The sequence below is a fragment of the Danio rerio genome, chromosome 7, assembly GCF_049306965.1.
Source record: "Danio rerio strain Tuebingen ecotype United States chromosome 7, GRCz12tu, whole genome shotgun sequence".
NCBI classification, from domain to species: domain Eukaryota; kingdom Metazoa; phylum Chordata; class Actinopteri; order Cypriniformes; family Danionidae; genus Danio; species Danio rerio.
In genome coordinates, this window is record NC_133182.1 from 39,633,622 (window position 1) to 39,649,739 (window position 16,118).

The window sequence follows — 16,118 nt, forward strand, 5'->3', positions numbered from 1 at the left end:
AAGTTCCTCAGACAGGAAGTGAAGAGCAGTACTTTGGGAAGCCCTGCTGCTGCGCTTCTAGAGCACTTGCAGTCCAGATACTGGATCTCTGCTCACCTGCAGTCGACTCAACACTGATGCAGCACCAGGTGGGTCCTCCTTCACTGTCACTCTGTGCTGTTGACAAACGAAAGCTTTTGGTTACCTTGGATTGAGCCTGTTTCACACACTACATGGCATTAATTGAAATATGAAGTCAAAATTATTAGCCCTCCATAAATTTCTTTTCTTTTTCAAATGATGTTTATTAGAAGAAGGAATTTTTCACAGTATTTCCTTGTTTTTTTTTCTAGGTAAAAAAACAAAACAAAAACCTTTGGATCAATATTATTAGTTTTCTAAAGCAATATTGTTTTCGATTGTCTAATTACCCTAACTTGCCCAGTTAACCTAATTAACCTAGTAAAGCCTTTAATTGGCACTTTAATCAGAAATTTTGGTCCATATTGACATGATAGCATCACGAAAGCAGTTGCTGCAGATTTGTCGGCTGCACATCCATGATGCGAATCTCCCGTTCCACCACATCTCAAACGTGCTCTATTGGATTGAGATCTGGTGACTCTGGAGGCCATTTGAGTACAGTGAACTCATTGTCATGTTCTGACATATTTCCAGTCTTAGATGATTCGCACTTCATGACATGGCATGTTATCCTGCTGAAAGTTGGCATCAGAAGATGGGTACACTGTGGTCATAAAAGGATGGTCATGGTCAGCAACAATATTCAGGTAGGCTGTGGTGTCAACAAGCTGTTTGTCCCTTCAGGCTAAGAATAATGAATAATGCTGCCCTGAAGATAAGCAAGTTTCTCTAACATGACGAATGTGTTCCTTCAAGTAATGATCCTGCTGTTTCTGTCATCCAGCATGTTTTAGTATGAAGTGAGATCCAGAAGTAGATTCAGTTGTTTTGTCATTGCAGATTGTGGAGGAAGCTCCTACGTGAAGCTTAAGCTTGATCCAGAATGGCTGGCCATCCTGAAACGACCTTCAAAAGCCATCCCACACTTTCTGGAACCCTCCGCTGGACAACAGACTACACAGCAGAGACAAAATACATTACAATGATCACAGCGGTTCATTTTCTGATAGCTTGCTGATACCATATTCATTTCCATTTCTAAGTATTTCAGCATCCTGTTCCTCTGCTTCTTTCAGGTGGGACTTCAGTCCATCTACATCCTGCTGGGCAAAGCGGACAGACTTACAGGGAGGAGTTTATTCAGCCTTCTTTGATGACTAGAATATTTAGAAGAACTGGATTTGTCGGAATTAAAATTTAAGACAATATAAATGACTTTATCCTCACTTTTGTTCAATTTCTAGTGTACTTGTTAAATAAAACTTTTAATTTCACAATGTTCTTTGACAAAAAACTCACTTTAAGTTATTCAACATTGTAATATGATGTTACAAAAGCTTTTTATCTCAGATAAATTCTGCTATTTGAATGTGTTTAACATCAAATAAAAAAGTACTCAAATGGTAAAAAAATTGATAATAGTAATAATAGTAATAACAATAACAATAATAATAATAATAATAATAGTAATAATAAAATAATAATAACAATAATAATAATAGTAATAGTAATAATAACAATAATAATATTAATAATAATAATAATAATAGGACTGTTTTTGCTGTGCTTTGGAGTAAATGCAGGTTTGGTGAGCAGAAGAGACTTAAATGAAGAAGAAACTTAATAAGAGTTAGCTTAATAGATAGTGTTTTTTTTCCCTATAAAAAATTATTGTGTTAAAATCAAAGATATTTTAATTATTTTAGATGTTGTAAATTTCTTTGTTAGTCACTATTTTATCATTTATTTTGTAAAGTACTGTTAACATTTTAAAAAATTATATACAATTGAAGTCAGAAGTATTAGCCCCCCTGTTAATTTTTTTCAACACATTTCTAAACATAATAGTTTTAATAATTAATTACTAATAACTTATTTATTTTATCTTTGCCATGATGACAATAAAGAATATATTTCTGGATATTTTTCAAGACACTTCTGTACAGCTTAAAATGACATTTAAAGGCTTAACTAGGTTAATTAGGCTAACTAGGCAGGTTAGGGTAATTATGCAAGTCATTGTATAAAGATGGTTTGTTAAAAGGGGCTGGTTAAATTGCTTAAAGGGGCTAATAATTTTGACCTTAAAATGGTTTATAAACATTTAAAAACTGCTTTTATTCTAGCCAAAATAAAACAAATAAGACTTTCACCAAAAGAAAAAATATTATCAGACATACTGTGGAAATTTCCTTGCTCTGTTAAACATCATTTGGCAAATATTTAAAAGAGAAAAAAAATCAAAGGTGGGCTATATATATATTATTTTGTTCATTTATTTATTTATGACTTTTGCTTGAAATAACAAGATAGTATCAAGTTTTTAGACATGGTCCTGTCTTTAGAGGTGTCAAGATGTTAATTTACCGACCTTGATTTTCAGTCAGCATTATTGTTTATGACAGTTGCCATTTTCTTAAAAATACTCTAAAAAAGACATTATTTTTTATTTAAAATTTAGAAAAAAATGTTATCAGACCTTTATAGAATAACATGCTTATTAACATTTTACTTAAATCCAGACAAACAGACTCATTGGTCTCTTATTTTTTCCGCCACTACTGTATTTAGTTGGGATTGTTATAAATAAAGTATATTCATTGTTATCAGCAAATAAATAAATGTATATAAAATATATATAAATAAATAAATAAATATAAATAAATATGCATATATATGTATATATATATATATATATATATATATATATATATATATATATATATATATATATATATATATATAAAATGAATAAATAAATGTATATAAAATATATAAATAAATAAATGTATATAAAATAAATTAATAAATAAATAAATAAATATGCAAATAAATTAATAAATAAATAAATGTATATAAAATGTATATAAATTTACACAAATGTTGCGGGGGAAAGTAAAAGTTTATTTCCCTCTTCAAATGTTTATTTATTTCTTGAACATAGTTCCGGATTTACTTTTCCTCAAGTCAACATGCTAATGAGCAGGGCTGCTGCTGGCCAGAAGGGTGCCCTATGCAAAATTTTACTGTGGTGCCCCCACAGAGGAACAAAATCACACAAACAAAACACATTCCTAATTTCAAACATGTACAAAAGGTAAGGAATAAAGCCCTCTCTGTACCTGTAGAGATTGACGGTCCTCAGTGCTGCATTCTGTCTGTACCTGTGCAGCTGCTGGTGTCTCTGGAGCAGTGCTGGATCAGTCCGCCTCATCTTCTTTTGTAACAAATTTTGGCATTGACCTCCATGTACAATACAGAAGAAATTAGTCATTTAAAGAAAAACTCATGACATACTATTAAAACAATAGGCAGGTCAAGCACTTCATAATGTTTACAAACTACAATCAAAATGTGGATTTAATCTGCACTGTAATCTATGGTGACAAAAGCTGACCCTTTCTTTCAGTATAAATCAAAGACAAGTGTGTTTTTAAGAATTAATTAGTGTATTTTTGAACAAAAACTTTAACATTCGGAAAAAATTTATTATTATTATTGATTATTATTGCAATAAAAATGGTTTCTGGCATGTGGCTTACAGTAATTTGACTTATTTATATTATTGATCTTTTAGAAATGGCAGAATATTCGTCAGTTTTGTTATTTTATACTGTATTGCACAAAAAGACTAAAGAGACTTTATTGTCATTGCAGCGATACAAGCAACAACAGCAGCAATAAGAAATGTAGAAATAGACAAAACAATAAGTAATGATAACTGCAGTTTGCAAAGAATGATATATAATATATAATTATATAACACAATAACTATGATAAATAAAAGATACAGTGGAATAATTGTGTATGTAGCTGGTGTGCAAACAGAATTGTAAAGTAATGCACGAGTTAATAACAATAATTGAGTTTGTGTAATTATCAGCAACATGGGGAAGAGGGGTAAACGTGAAAAGTCATGGAGCATGTCCCGTCTAAAGCACAATGCAGTTGTGGCAAAGTTTAAACGTTAGCTAGCCTCACTAATTCACTTGTTATTACCTGAAAGTGATGCACACGATTCATCTTGTACTTTCTTCCTCTTCTCGGCTCCAGACCACTGTTGTCTTTTCCTGGGCATAGAGCTGCAACTTACATCAATTATATTCATATGCTGCTATCAGCCGCAGATAAGTGGACAGGGGCGCGCCGCGCGCACATAGCTATGCGCGTGCACGGAAAAAAAAACGTCACGTTTGATTATGAGTCCGTCAAATAATTTTAAAATCTTATAAAATGTATTTAACAACCTATTATCAATTATTATTTACCTGCCCGCACTACTTAATTATTTATTAATGCAGGAATATGAGGATTTTTATTTATTTACTCATTTATTATTTATTATTTTATTTATGCAGGCATTTATGGATTTATTTACTCATTTATTTTTATATTTGCGTATTTATTTGTTGTTTTTGCAGGTTTTGTCCTCCATACCATCGTGCTTTGAGAGCATAATGTCTGCTGATGTCTCATTTAGTTCCTGTTTTCCAATTATGTAAAGCAAATGGCAAATATCTTAAAGTTTTATTGGCTAAAGGAGATGTCATGTGGCATTGCTAAGATTTTACTTTATTGGTTTAATATTATTAATGTTTTTTTTTCTGACGTGAACTGAAACGTGTGACGATTTTCAAGTTCAAAAGTAAAACTATCCTAAATAGGAAAAACGGGGAAAATATTTATTTATTTAGGTTTATGGGCCCTCTATTAATATGCCTAACAATTATTAAAGAATTTTCTGTATTTAATAACAAAGATTGTACAAACATACAGCTCGTGCTGCTCTAATTGACTGAACGCTTAAATCAATTGTTTACATTTAAATGACCCTCGTCATTCTGTCACCGCGGCAACCTGAGTTGGTTTACAAAGTCATCAACCCTGATCAGCGCTACTAAACTCTGAACTAATCTCCTGTCGACTGACTTACATCAATTTGAGAAGTTGTTCATGATGACTCTGCGACGATCAAGAAGGACCAGGACTCTCCCTGGACACCTCAGGGACTTCTTGCTGGAGCGCACCATGTCGGACACCTCCGTGGAGCAGCGACACCTGCGGAACGCGGCTGTCCTTCCTGCCCTCCGTCCTGCAGCTTCCGTCTCCCCAGTGGGTGAGTGTCCACAGGAGGAGCCCCTCTCCATCCACGGTAGGAGTGTGCAGGAATTTCAGACCGTCTACCACAGTGTGATGGACTCCCCCGTGAGGAAGCGTGCAGGTCGGTACACTCTTCAGCACGGACTGGAGGTAAAGCAGCGGCTGTGGGAGAAGCTGGACCGGCCTGCACTGCTGGAGACCGAGCTGCCTGACGGGCGTGTGGTCATCACAGAGGTCAGATCCAGGTCCAGTGTCCCCCCTCACATCGTGGTGGACATCAGCAAGGAGCCGCTGCCCAAGGAGCCGCCGAGGAAGAAGCCCAGGCACTGAGCCATCCTAGTGCCAGATGGAGGATCATGGGCACGTATGTACATACTGTATATATTGTATATAGTTACAGAATAAGTTTGCAATACATCAAATTTCACTTTTCATTCAACCTTTTATCACATTGCTGGATGTTTTGGTGATTGTCGGTGCTGTGGCTATGTAGGTTGACATGCGTTTAGGCGGTTTCTTGCGTGTTGCTGGTCTTCTCTGAGTGGTTTTGGCACAATAGTGGTTGTTGTTAGGGTTGTCAGTGTTAGTTGTTGGGTTAGGGTAGGTTAGGGTCCCTCACACGGTTTGCAGCTTGACGTGCTGTGAGGGCTTGTGTGCATCAGTGAAGCTGAGAGCTACGCCACTGGTACTTCACAGCTACCGGTAGGGTCACCCATAGTGGACAGGTCTCAGCTGAGATGCCCGACCAAGACAAACCACCTGATTCTGAACACCAGAAGAAAATAAGCCTGATGCTTATTAAAAAAAAAAAAAAAAAAAAAAAAAAAAAAAAAAATATATATATATATATATATATATATATATATATATATATATATATATATGTAAAATAAAATTACAATTTATACACGCACACACACACACACACACACACACACACACACACACACATATATATATATATATATATATATATATATATATATATATATATATATATATATATATATATATATATATATATATATATAAATTATTCATATTATATAATATAAATTATATATATATACAATAAATAAAAAATAAAATGACAATATTACATTTTATATATATATATATATATATATATATATATATATATATATATATATATATATATATATATATATATATATATATATACACACACACTGAAAAGTGTAGCCCCCCCATAACCCCCAACCAAAAAAAAAAAATTTAAATTAAAAGTTTTTGGAAAAAACACTTTTCAGTGCTTTGAATGGGTGGATCTTCTTTTTTATCAAAACACATAAATAAAATCAATTGATTATTTCAGCAAACATGTAATACTTAAGGCCCTGGGGTAAAATAAAGATAAGGGACCACTTAAAAATATTATTGGTTATCCTGAAATGAATGAATACAAGTTATTGTGAAATTCTGTGTTTAATGTTACAAAATTGACTCAGAAATTACCACCGAAAGAAGATTTCAAGTCATTATTGAGATAAATGTGATAAGAAGTAATCAATTAAATATTTACTGAAAATAGTCTACAATATCAAGAAACTGATACAGATTTAAATGGCACAAAAGTGTGAAAATGATGGCAAAATTATTTTGTGCATGTGAATTATCCCTTTTTTTCAAATAATAATGTTTATTGTACTTTATTGCATTTTAATATGAAAAAATATATAATTTTTTAAAAATGAAATAATCCTCAAAATAAGAATCTAAATCTTTCAGTAGGTGGTAGTAGTGTCTAATGAGTGAGATGATTTGGTCAAACAACTGAATCATTCAACAAAGAAGTAAAGCGCTCTCTGGACTATTTAAAACACGGATTCATTCACAAAGTATAAAGTATATCTTTTGTGGTTATTAAGGTCAAATTTAATGCAATTCTCAGTAAGTTTTGAATAAATAAAAAAGTAAATTTGACCTAATTTACGACATGAATTTCTATAATCTCTGAGTAACCATGAGCATAAGATTAAACTGAGTTCAGAGTTTAATTAAAGAATTATTATTGACCTAGAGATTACTAATACTATATTACTACTACTACTATTAGTGAGGTGCGAGGCCAGACATTTTAAAATAAGTGGACCTTAGTGAAATAGGGTTGGGCCTTAGTGCCTACTCTTAAACTCATTGTATAATAACTAGTTTCTTATATTTATGATCTCTGATAGTAACTGAATTAACGAGTGACAATTTTTACTATCCAATCCTCATTTCTAAATAAATTTATTGCAAAAACGTGCAAAGAATCTGAAATCATTTACTTTGAGGCCAATAGAAAAGTGACATTGCTATTCAGCTATAAATATATAAATATAAGCATTTTAAAAATGATTCTGGCACTAAATTTGTTTTCTCTTTATCAAGCTAGAAAAAACAACACAATGGCAAGATGAAAACATAAACTACAATAGGTGTTTATTTGCTTTATAACAGGCTGTGATAAACTGATTGGCAATTCAATTATTGGCAACTATTGCAGTAACAGTGATCCACACAGTGGCCATTAGCTAGCATTAGTAATTTATTATTACTACTAATAAATACATAAGTAAAACATTTCTTGACTTCATGAATTTTTGCTGCATTAATCACCCCTATAGAAAACACTTTGCACAATAAAAATGCTGAATCATTCTCTCCCAGTAGCTGGTGCGTACAGTACAGATCAGCAATGATGAGCAGTGAAGACTCTTACTTCACTTTATTTAATCAAATGTGTAAAGTTCATTGAATTACACCCATTTCTAATATATATATATATATATATATATATATATATATATATATATATATATATATATATATATATATATATATATATATATATTTATTTATTTATTTATTTATTTATTTATTCATTTATATATATGTTTGGAAAGCAACAGTTGGACAGTTCATTTGTTGTGCACAGGAGGGGGACTTTAAATTTGACCTAGTTTGTTTATAGTGAATGACATTTGGTGTTTTATAATTATTGCAATACATATTATAAATGCAGTTTTCAGGGTCAAGCAGTCAGATTTACTGTTGTGTTAAAAACAACTAGAACTGGAAATGGATTAGAATAGATTTAATACACACCAGACTCCTCTCTAATGAAATAAAAACTTTCACAATGAATTTCTCCAGATGTAGATGCCCAAAGTCATCTTCCTGCTGCATGTTTATTCTTGAGGCATTCATCAGTACAGTAACATGAATGCTCTTGTGCACAGGAAGAAGTTCCTCAGACAGGAAGTGAAGAGCAGTACTTTGGGAAGCCCTGCTGCTGCGCTTCTAGAGCACTTGCAGTCCAGATACTGGATCTCTGCTCACCTGCAGTCGACTCAACACTGATGCAGCACCAGGTGGGTCCTCCTTCACTGTCACTCTGTGCTGTTGACAAACGAAAGCTTTTGGTTACCTTGGATTGAGCCTGTTTCACACACTACATGGCATTAATTGAAATATGAAGTCAAAATTATTAGCCCTCCATAAATTTCTTTTCTTTTTCAAATGATGTTTATTAGAAGAAGGAATTTTTCACAGTATTTCCTTGTTTTTTTTTCTAGGTAAAAAAACAAAACAAAAACCTTTGGATCAATATTATTAGTTTTCTAAAGCAATATTGTTTTCGATTGTCTAATTACCCTAACTTGCCCAGTTAACCTAATTAACCTAGTAAAGCCTTTAATTGGCACTTTAATCAGAAATTTTGGTCCATATTGACATGATAGCATCACGAAAGCAGTTGCTGCAGATTTGTCGGCTGCACATCCATGATGCGAATCTCCCGTTCCACCACATCTCAAACGTGCTCTATTGGATTGAGATCTGGTGACTCTGGAGGCCATTTGAGTACAGTGAACTCATTGTCATGTTCTGACATATTTCCAGTCTTAGATGATTCGCACTTCATGACATGGCATGTTATCCTGCTGAAAGTTGGCATCAGAAGATGGGTACACTGTGGTCATAAAAGGATGGTCATGGTCAGCAACAATATTCAGGTAGGCTGTGGTGTCAACAAGCTGTTTGTCCCTTCAGGCTAAGAATAATGAATAATGCTGCCCTGAAGATAAGCAAGTTTCTCTAACATGACGAATGTGTTCCTTCAAGTAATGATCCTGCTGTTTCTGTCATCCAGCATGTTTTAGTATGAAGTGAGATCCAGAAGTAGATTCAGTTGTTTTGTCATTGCAGATTGTGGAGGAAGCTCCTACGTGAAGCTTAAGCTTGATCCAGAATGGCTGGCCATCCTGAAACGACCTTCAAAAGCCATCCCACACTTTCTGGAACCCTCCGCTGGACAACAGACTACACAGCAGAGACAAAATACATTACAATGATCACAGCGGTTCATTTTCTGATAGCTCGCTGATACCATATTCATTTCCATTTCTAAGTATTTCAGCATCCTGTTCCTCTGCTTCTTTCAGGTGGGACTTCAGTCCATCTACATCCTGCTGGGCAAAGCGGACAGACTTACAGGGAGGAGTTTATTCAGCCTTCTTTGATGACTAGAATATTTAGAAGAACTGGATTTGTCGGAATTAAAATTTAAAACAATATAAATGACTTTATCCTCACTTTTGTTCAATTTCTAGTGTACTTGTTAAATAAAACTTTTAATTTCACAATGTTCTTTGACAAAAAACTCACTTTAAGTTATTCAACATTGTAATATGATGTTACAAAAGCTTTTTATCTCAGATAAATTCTGCTATTTGAATGTGTTTAACATCAAATAAAAAAGTACTCAAATGGTAAAAAAATTGATAATAGTAATAATAGTAATAACAATAACAATAATAATAATAATAATAATAGTAATAATAAAATAATAATAACAATAATAATAATAGTAATAGTAATAATAACAATAATAATATTAATAATAATAATAATAATAATAGGACTGTTTTTGCTGTGCTTTGGAGTAAATGCAGGTTTGGTGAGCAGAAGAGACTTAAATGAAGAAGAAACTTAATAAGAGTTAGCTTAATAGATAGTGTTTTTTTTTCCTATAAAAAATTATTGTGTTAAAATCAAAGATATTTTAATTATTTTAGATGTTTTAAATTTCTTTGTTAGTCACTATTTTATCATTTATTTTGTAAAGTACTGTTAACATTTTAAAAAATTATATACAATTGAAGTCAGAAGTATTAGCCCCCCTGTTAATTTTTTTCAACACATTTCTAAACATAATAGTTTTAATAATTAATTACTAATAACTGATTTATTTTATCTTTGCCATGATGACAATAAAGAATATATTTCTGGATATTTTTCAAGACACTTCTGTACAGCTTAAAATGACATTTAAAGGCTTAACTAGGTTAATTAGGCTAACTAGGCAGGTTAGGGTAATTATGCAAGTCATTGTATAAAGATGGTTTGTTAAAAGGGGCTGGTTAAATTGCTTAAAGGGGCTAATAATTTTGACCTTAAAATGGTTTATAAACATTTAAAAACTGCTTTTATTCTAGCCAAAATAAAACAAATAAGACTTTCACCAAAAGAAAAAATATTATCAGACATACTGTGGAAATTTCCTTGCTCTGTTAAACATCATTTGGCAAATATTTAAAAGAGAAAAAAAATCAAAGGTGGGCTATATATATATTATTTTGTTCATTTATTTATTTATGACTTTTGCTTGAAATAACAAGATAGTATCAAGTTTTTAGACATGGTCCTGTCTTTAGAGGTGTCAAGATGTTAATTTACCGACCTTGATTTTCAGTCAGCATTATTGTTTATGACAGTTGCCATTTTCTTAAAAATACTCTAAAAAAAAGACATTATTTTTTATTTAAAATTTAGAAAAAAATGTTATCAGACCTTTATAGAATAACATGCTTATTAACATTTTACTTAAATCCAGACAAACAGACTCATTGGTCTCTTATTTTTTCCGCCACTACTGTATTTAGTTGGGATTGTTATAAATAAAGTATATTCATTGTTATCAGCAAATAAATAAATGTATATAAAATATATATAAATAAATAAATAAATATAAATAAATATGCATATATATGTATATATATATATATATATATATATATATATATAAAATGAATAAATAAATGTATATAAAATATATAAATAAATAAATGTATATAAAATAAATTAATAAATAAATAAATAAATATGCAAATAAATTAATAAATAAATAAATGTATATAAAATGTATATAAATTTACACAAATGTTGCGGGGGAAAGTAAAAGTTTATTTCCCTCTTCAAATGTTTATTTATTTCTTGAACATAGTTCCGGATTTACTTTTCCTCAAGTCAACATGCTAATGAGCAGGGCTGCTGCTGGCCAGAAGGGTGCCCTATGCAAAATTTTACTGTGGTGCCCCCACAGAGGAACAAAATCACACAAACAAAACACATTCCTAATTTCAAACATGTACAAAAGGTAAGGAATAAAGCCCTCTCTGTACCTGTAGAGATTGACGGTCCTCAGTGCTGCATTCTGTCTGTACCTGTGCAGCTGCTGGTGTCTCTGGAGCAGTGCTGGATCAGTCCGCCTCATCTTCTTTTGTAACAAATTTTGGCATTGACCTCCATGTACAATACAGAAGAAATTAGTCATTTAAAGAAAAACTCATGACATACTATTAAAACAATAGGCAGGTCAAGCACTTCATAATGTTTACAAACTACAATCAAAATGTGGATTTAATCTGCACTGTAATCTATGGTGACAAAAGCTGACCCTTTCTTTCAGTATAAATCAAAGACAAGTGTGTTTTTAAGAATTAATTAGTGTATTTTTGAACAAAAACTTTAACATTCGGAAAAAAATTATTATTATTATTGATTATTATTGCAATAAAAATGGTTTCTGGCATGTGGCTTACAGTAATTTGACTCATTTATATTATTGATCTTTTAGAAATGACAGAATATTCGTCAGTTTTGTTATTTTATACTGTATTGCACAAAAAGACTAAAGAGACTTTATTGTCATTGCAGCGATACAAGCAACAACAGCAGCAATAAGAAATGTAGAAATAGACAAAACAATAAGTAATGATAACTGCAGTTTGCAAAGAATGATATATAATATATAATTATATAACACAATAACTATGATAAATAAAAGATACAGTGGAATAATTGTGTATGTAGCTGGTGTGCAAACAGAATTGTAAAGTAATGCACGAGTTAATAACAATAATTGAGTTTGTGTAATTATCAGCAACATGGGGAAGAGGGGCAAACGTGAAAAGTCATGGAGCATGTCCCGTCTAAAGCACAATGCAGTTGTGGCAAAGTTTAAACGTTAGCTAGCCTCACTAATTCACTTGTTATTACCTGAAAGTGATGCACACGATTCATCTTGTACTTTCTTCCTCTTCTCGGCTCCAGACCACTGTTGTCTTTTCCTGGGCATAGAGCTGCAACTTACATCAATTATATTCATATGCTGCTATCAGCCGCAGATAAGTGGACAGGGGCGCGCCGCGCGCACATAGCTATGCGCGTGCACGGAAAAAAAAACGTCACGTTTGATTATGAGTCCGTCAAATAATTTTAAAATCTTATAAAATGTATTTAACAACCTATTATCAATTATTATTTACCTGCCCGCACTACTTAATTATTTATTAATGCAGGAATATGAGGATTTTTATTTATTTACTCATTTATTATTTATTATTTTATTTATGCAGGCATTTATGGATTTGTTTACTCATTTATTTTTATATTTGCGTATTTATTTGTTGTTTTTGCAGGTTTTGTCCTCCATACCATCGTGCTTTGAGAGCATAATGTCTGCTGATGTCTCATTTAGTTCCTGTTTTCCAATTATGTAAAGCAAATGGCAAATATCTTAAAGTTTTATTGGCTAAAGGAGATGTCATGTGGCATTGCTAAGATTTTACTTTATTGGTTTAATATTATTAATGTTTTTTTTTCTGACGTGAACTGAAACGTGTGACGATTTTCAAGTTCAAAAGTAAAACTATCCTAAATAGGAAAAACGGGGAAAATATTTATTTATTTAGGTTTATGGGCCCTCTATTAATATGCCTAACAATTATTAAAGAATTTTCTGTATTTAATAACAAAGATTGTACAAACATACAGCTCGTGCTGCTCTAATTGACTGAACGCTTAAATCAATTGTTTACATTTAAATGACCCTCGTCATTCTGTCACCGCGGCAACCTGAGTTGGTTTACAAAGTCATCAACCCTGATCAGCGCTACTAAACTCTGAACTAATCTCCTGTCGACTGACTTACATCAATTTGAGAAGTTGTTCATGATGACTCTGCGACGATCAAGAAGGACCAGGACTCTCCCTGGACACCTCAGGGACTTCTTGCTGGAGCGCACCATGTCGGACACCTCCGTGGAGCAGCGACACCTGCGGAACGCGGCTGTCCTTCCTGCCCTCCGTCCTGCAGCTTCCGTCTCCCCAGTGGGTGAGTGTCCACAGGAGGAGCCCCTCTCCATCCACGGTAGGAGTGTGCAGGAATTTCAGACCGTCTACCACAGTGTGATGGACTCCCCCGTGAGGAAGCGTGCAGGTCGGTACACTCTTCAGCACGGACTGGAGGTAAAGCAGCGGCTGTGGGAGAAGCTGGACCGGCCTGCACTGCTGGAGACCGAGCTGCCTGACGGGCGTGTGGTCATCACAGAGGTCAGATCCAGGTCCAGTGTCCCCCCTCACATCGTGGTGGACATCAGCAAGGAGCCGCTGCCCAAGGAGCCGCCGAGGAAGAAGCCCAGGCACTGAGCCATCCTAGTGCCAGATGGAGGATCATGGGCACGTATGTACATACTGTATATATTGTATATAGTTACAGAATAAGTTTGCAATACATCAAATTTCACTTTTCATTCAACCTTTTATCACATTGCTGGATGTTTTGGTGATTGTCGGTGCTGTGGCTATGTAGGTTGACATGCGTTTAGGCGGTTTCTTGCGTGTTGCTGGTCTTCTCTGAGTGGTTTTGGCACAATAGTGGTTGTTGTTAGGGTTGTCAGTGTTAGTTGTTGGGTTAGGGTAGGTTAGGGTCCCTCACACGGTTTGCAGCTTGACGTGCTGTGAGGGCTTGTGTGCATCAGTGAAGCTGAGAGCTACGCCACTGGTACTTCACAGCTACCGGTAGGGTCACCCATAGTGGACAGGTCTCAGCTGAGATGCCCGACCAAGACAAACCACCTGATTCTGAACACCAGAAGAAAATAAGCCTGATGCTTATTAAAAAAAAAAAAAAAAAAAAAAAAAAAAAAAAAAAAAATATATATATATATATATATATATATATATATATATATATATATATATATATATATGTAAAATAAAATTACAATTTATACACGCACACACACACACACACACACACACACACACACACACACACATATATATATATATATATATATATATATATATATATATATATATATATATATATATATATATATATATATATATATATATATAAATTATTCATATTATATAATATAAATTATATATATATACAATAAATAAAAAATAAAATGACAATATTACATTTTATATATATATATATATATATATATATATATATATATATATATATATATATATATATATATATATATATATATATATATATATATACACACACACTGAAAAGTGTAGCCCCCCCATAACCCCCAACCAAAAAAAAAAAAAATTAAATTAAAAGTTTTTGGAAAAAACACTTTTCAGTGCTTTGAATGGGTGGATCTTCTTTTTTATCAAAACACATAAATAAAATCAATTGATTATTTCAGCAAACATGTAATACTTAAGGCCCTGGGGTAAAATAAAGATAAGGGACCACTTAAAAATATTATTGGTTATCCTGAAATGAATGAATACAAGTTATTGTGAAATTCTGTGTTTAATGTTACAAAATTGACTCAGAAATTACCACCGAAAGAAGATTTCAAGTCATTATTGAGATAAATGTGATAAGAAGTAATCAATTAAACATTTACTGAAAATAGTCTACAATATCAAGAAACTGATACAAATTTAAATGGCACAAAAGTGTGAAAATGATGGCAAAATTATTTTGTGCATGTGAATTATCCCTTTTTTTCAAATAATAATGTTTATTGTACTTTATTGCATTTTAATATGAAAAAATATATAATTTTTTAAAAATGAAATAATCCTCAAAATAAGAATCTAAATCTTTCAGTAGGTGGTAGTAGTGTCTAATGAGTGAGATGATTTGGTCAAACAACTGAATCATTCAACAAAGAAGTAAAGCGCTCTCTGGACTATTTAAAACACGGATTCATTCACAAAGTATAAAGTATATCTTTTGTGGTTATTAAGGTCAAATTTAATGCAATTCTCAGTAAGTTTTGAATAAATAAAAAAGTAAATTTGACCTAATTTACGACATGAATTTCTATAATCTCTGAGTAACCATGAGCATAAGATTAAACTGAGTTCAGAGTTTAATTAAAGAATTATTATTGACCTAGAGATTACTAATACTATATTACTACTACTACTATTAGTGAGGTGCGAGGCCAGACATTTTAAAATAAGTGGACCTTAGTGAAATAGGGTTGGGCCTTAGTGCCTACTCTTAAACTCATTGTATAATAACTAGTTTCTTATATTTATGATCTCTGATAGTAACTGATTTAACGAGTGACAATTTTTACTATCCAATCCTCATTTCTAAATAAATTTATTGCAAAAACGTGCAAAGAATCTGAAATCATTTACTTTGAGGCCAATAGAAAAGTGACATTGCTATTCAGCTATAAATATATAAATATAAGCATTTTTAAAATGATTCTGGCACTAAATTTGTTTTCTCTTTATCAAGCTAGAAAAAACAACACAATGGCAAGATGAAAACA

At 32.5% G+C, this 16,118-nt stretch overlaps 1 long non-coding RNA gene across 1 annotated transcript; it reads right to left on the reverse strand.

The window, feature by feature from the left end:
- Positions 1 to 71: 71 nt before the first annotated feature.
- On the reverse strand, positions 72 to 4,197 carry LOC141375419 (uncharacterized). Its single transcript, XR_012383448.1, has 3 exons — positions 4,123 to 4,197; positions 3,246 to 3,366; positions 72 to 156 (listed from the first exon to the last, which is right to left on the reverse strand). It is a non-coding gene; the product is annotated as an uncharacterized lncRNA (long non-coding RNA).
- Positions 4,198 to 16,118: the final 11,921 nt, after the last annotated feature.